General features: G+C 43.5%; 1 long non-coding RNA gene across 1 annotated transcript; it reads right to left on the bottom strand.

Annotated features, from left to right (window-relative positions):
- Window positions 1-402: 402 nt before the first annotated feature.
- Window positions 403-3,170, bottom strand: LOC134088016 (uncharacterized). The gene is made up of 3 exons (XR_009939885.1): window positions 2,869-3,170; window positions 1,976-2,080; window positions 403-470 (listed from the first exon to the last, which is right to left on the bottom strand). It is a non-coding gene; the product is annotated as an uncharacterized LOC134088016 (long non-coding RNA).
- Between the last annotated feature and the right edge of the window lie 1,590 nt (window positions 3,171-4,760).

The following is a 4,760-nucleotide window of genomic DNA, read 5'->3' as shown; positions in this document are numbered from 1 at the left end:
TCTCTCTCACTCACACACACACACACACACACACACACACACACACACACACACACACACACACACACACACACACACACACACACACACACACACACACACACACACACACACACACACACACACACACACACACACACATTTTCTCACTTGATAACTGTTGAATAAGACAACAAAAAAATAATCTGGTTTTCACCATACTAAACTCAATCTTTTAAGATTGAACATTAGTCTGGCAAGGCTGCGCTTTGTTTCTGCACTTGACGTCGCTTAAGTTTCGTTATATCCACTAAATAAGGGGCAGCCGTGGCCTACTGGTTAGACCAAGACAATCTCCAGTTGGAGACCATTCTTACCTGGCATCGTAATGACTGCCTCCCTCTCTGAAGTTGGGGACCTCACCCTTTGAGCGATCACTCTTCATGGACACACAGCTGGGTGCAGGGGAGTGTGTCCTCTCATCCACTGGCCTTCAGTAAAGTAGACACATCATACAGCAGAAACTCATTAACTGCAGGGTTCCAATAGAGCAGTGTTTCCCAACCTTTTTCCCTTGAAGACCCCCTTGCCTGTGTCTAAGACAAGCCAGGGCCCCCTACCCAAACTCCTACTCGCATACACACACCAGACATTGTTTTATTCAGCAGTTGGAGTCTGGGGATGAATTACCAATGCCGGAGGTCAGAGGTAATAAATAGCTTCATTAATTTAAATGTGGAACAAAAATATGTGTTAATTTGGATTATACAGATTTTTATTGGGATTTTGTACATTTAATGTGCGCAAATATAATTTTGGTAATCTCACAACCTCAGCCCAGTTATTCAACTCCACAGTGAACCATGTGCTGTTCTCTGATCATGGTTCAGCTCACTACAATCATTTGTTTAAATATTTAAAATGTTTTACATGCCAGCACATACTATCATGTCTTGTGTTTTCATTCTGCACCCAACTTGAGTTTTTGGGGGTCAAGTATTGCCAAGTACTGAATATACTAATATATATAAACTAATTTAATTTATAAACTAATTGCAATGTAAGCAAACTTCAAGAGTTTAATATTGTGAATTGCCCAAGGGATATCACTGGGCACCCTGCCTATTCTTATTGAGTGATCTCTAGCCAACAACAAACTGCAAAGAAAAAAAATCTAACAAAAAAAAAACAGGTTCACTAAAATGCAGACGTTTGACTGCCTGATTATGAAGATATGATTTATACAAGATAAAATCACTATATGGATTATACAAGTGTACTGTCCATAAGCGACTAATACAAGTATGTCAACGTAAGATAACAGAAAGTCACATGCTCTGGAGTTCATATCTCCACAGACATTATAATCTTACCTGGCATCGTAATGACTGTCTCCCTCTCTGAAGTTGGGGACCTCACCCTTTGACCGATCGCTCTTCATGGACACACAGCTGGGTGCAGGGGAGTGTGTCCTCTCATAAACTGGCCTTCAGCAAAGTAAACACATCATACAGCAGAAACTCATTAACTGCAGGGTTAAGCGACCTTGGGTACTATGAAAGGCGCTATATAAATCCAAGTTATTATTATTATTATTATTCCAATAGAGTATATGATGTGATGAACTGAGTACATCTGATGTGGTGATTAGGGGCAGTTATCTCTACAGTGAACTATGTGCTGTTCTGTGATCATGGATCAGTCTAGTGTTGGCAAGTACTGAATATTGTCTCACACACACATACACCTTTCTCACTTGATAACTGTTGAATAAGATGGGAAACAGAATAAATATTAACTGCTTTCTAGTTCTGAACTAATGTAATGTTTATTGTTAATGTCAAGCAATTCAATTCAATTCTATCAACTGCATAGTGATTGTGTGGTGAAGTGTGTGAGTGGGGTTGTGGATATCCAAGATCTCACTCATGGCCCATACAACACAGGATCATGTTCATAATAGATGATGTATAATCCCAGTGAGAACAGAGCTCACCTTGAATGTCCATGGCCACCAGCAGAGGCTCCATGCTGACTCATATTGGAGGCAGAGCTGCAGTCACTTCCTCATCAGCACCATGAAGAAAACAATATTTGAGAACTGCAAAAAGAGAAAAACAAAACATGTGACATAGCCTACAGTACAATGGCAGTGAACTGAGTAGCTTTTAACACAGTTTCAGATTAACTTTAAAGCAGTGCTTCTCAAACTTTTCTAGACCAAGGACCATATAACCAGTAAAGATCACTCCGAGTCCTACATAGGCTAACCTGAAAAAAAAACAATAGGCTCACTTCAACATGGAGTTTCATTTGATCGTCTTTAAAAAGATAAATAAATAAAACCTGCCCATGTGCTCTCTGTGTGGGTTACTTATGGGAAGTCAGGTGACAGACAAACCCAATCACATCCCACACAACACAACTTTACATTTCCTCCAGCTGACGGCCTAAAGATGTTCAGAGCTCACTGCCGTGTGTCATAAACATGGCCGCCCTGATGTAATAGATGACATATTACTTTCAGTTCTACAGAGGAGTAGAGATTGAGAGTGGGTCTGGCAAAGGGTTGTTAACTTATGACCTCCAGCAGGGGTGTAACTAGCAGTGATATTAAACTGTTAACTGATAACTTAAACTGTTGCACTGAACTCTAACCAAGTCATTTCAGAAGTGTAACGATCTTGTAAACAAAGGTTTCAAATGCAGTTGTTTACTCAATTCCTAAGAATTACAGGTCCATACCAGATTAGTGATTGTCCTAACCGTGTGTGGATGCGTGTGTGTGTGTGTGTGTGTGTGTGTGTCTGTGTGTTTGTGTGTGTGTGTGTGTGTGTGTGTGTGTGTGTGTGTCAGCTTGGCAGGAGACTCAGCGAGTGGTCAACATACCTGTGGCGTGCTGGACTCCCTGCCCGCTACTCCTCGTATTTGCTGGAACAGCGTAAGTGTCTTTGTTGGTGTTACGTTCAAGTTTGTATTCCTTTAAGTGGTATAAAGTCCAAATAAATATCCAAACCAGAAGCTTGTCCTAATGCCACGGTTCAAGTGACTATAAACAAAAGGGATGAACATCGGCCAGTTTCCCCCAGCAGATCTCAACTCATTGTCCACCTTGATGGAAAGGACAGGTGTTATTTACCAGCTAGCCACAGGTAGGAACATCACTGAAGCTCTGCCTGTAAGTCAGTGCTTTCCCCACCATGTGACCAAATCTATCCTATCACATTGCACCCTGTGATATGACCCTGAGACAGCAAGGCAGCTCAAGGTTCACAAGCGGAGCTCCTTCTAGAAGTTAATCAGTAACACTGAACAGGCTCCTGTATGAACCTGTTAGTTGAGATGGAGGCTCATTCCCCATGTGCTACTGCACATTTATCAGCTCATGACATGTTACTCCATCAGGACTCAGTCTTACCATATGGCAGTGCCTATGTCTCAGTGTAGTCCTGGGTTGGGTTAATATGGCAGTGTCTATGTCTCCGTGTAGTCCTGGGTTGGGTCAATGCTGTGCTACTTCAAGCAGTGTCAGCATCACCGCTTCACAAACAACAGCAGTTGTGTTTCCTCCTGCTATCTTGTAGCATTATGAGACGGCAGAAGAGGTCAAAGTACCCAGCCGTCTTTCTCCAGCTTAATCATTAATGCTCAGTAGACTGCTGCACTGCTGTACCAAGACAATTAACAGTTGGAATCTTACACGGCCATTAATCTCAAAGACACTGCAGTCCTCATCAAACACTCCAAAGACACTGCAGTCCTCATCAAATACTCCAAAGACTCTGCAGTCCTCATCAAATACTCCAAAGACACTGCAGTCCTCATCAAATACTCCAGACATTGGCGTCTACTTTGACTCTTCTACACCATCATTCCTCCCTTCACACACAGAACTCTCTTCTGGACGACAACACACCTGATGCACTGATGCACACTGTGAACCGCAACCACCTCCATATCATGAACTTGATTAACTTTATAGCAGTGCTTCTCAAACTTGTCTACACTAGATGCCGACCAAGTAGAACAACTGGTCACCTCAGCTAAGACATCAACCCGCAGTCTTGACCCAATGCCCACCACCCTGGTCAAGGCCTGTCTTCCCATTCTCCGTCATCCAGTTGAAAACATCATAAATGCATCTCTTGCCTCCAGTGTGGTACCATCCAGCTTCAAAATGGCAGCAGTCATCCCCACTCTCAAAAAACCAGGCTCAGACCCCGACGACCCCAACAACGATCGTCCAATCTCCAACCTCCCCTTCATTGGCAAAATCCTGGAAAGAGCAGTGGCTGCCCAGCTTCAACATCACATGTCCCACCATGAGCTCTTTGAACCTCTTCAATCTGGTTTCGGAACCCATCATAGCACTGAGACCGCCCTCATTCAAATCACGAATGACCTCCTGCTTGCTGCCGACAATGGCCTCATCACCATTCTCATCCTCCTCGACTTTTCTGCAGCTTTTGATACAGTTTCCCACACCATCCTCCTCCGTCGCCTCTCCGAACTCATCGGCCTCAGTGGCACAGCACTGTCCTGGTTCCGGTCCTACCTCACAGGCCGGAAACAATTCATCACACTAAACGGCTCCAACTCTGTTCCAGCACCCGTCAACCATTGCGTGCCCCAGGGCTCTGTGCTTGGTCCTCTGTTGTTCACTATTTACATGTTACCCCTGGGTCACATTATCCGTAAACATGGATTCAACTTCCACTGCTACGCCAATGACACTCAGCTTTATATCATTGAATTTGAATTTCCCCTTGGGGAACAATAAA

This window comes from Sardina pilchardus, chromosome 7 (genome assembly GCF_963854185.1).
Source record: "Sardina pilchardus chromosome 7, fSarPil1.1, whole genome shotgun sequence".
Taxonomy (NCBI): domain Eukaryota; kingdom Metazoa; phylum Chordata; class Actinopteri; order Clupeiformes; family Clupeidae; genus Sardina; species Sardina pilchardus.
The sequence above is the reverse complement of the archived record's forward strand: the minus strand, read 5'-3'. Positions and strand labels throughout refer to the sequence as shown.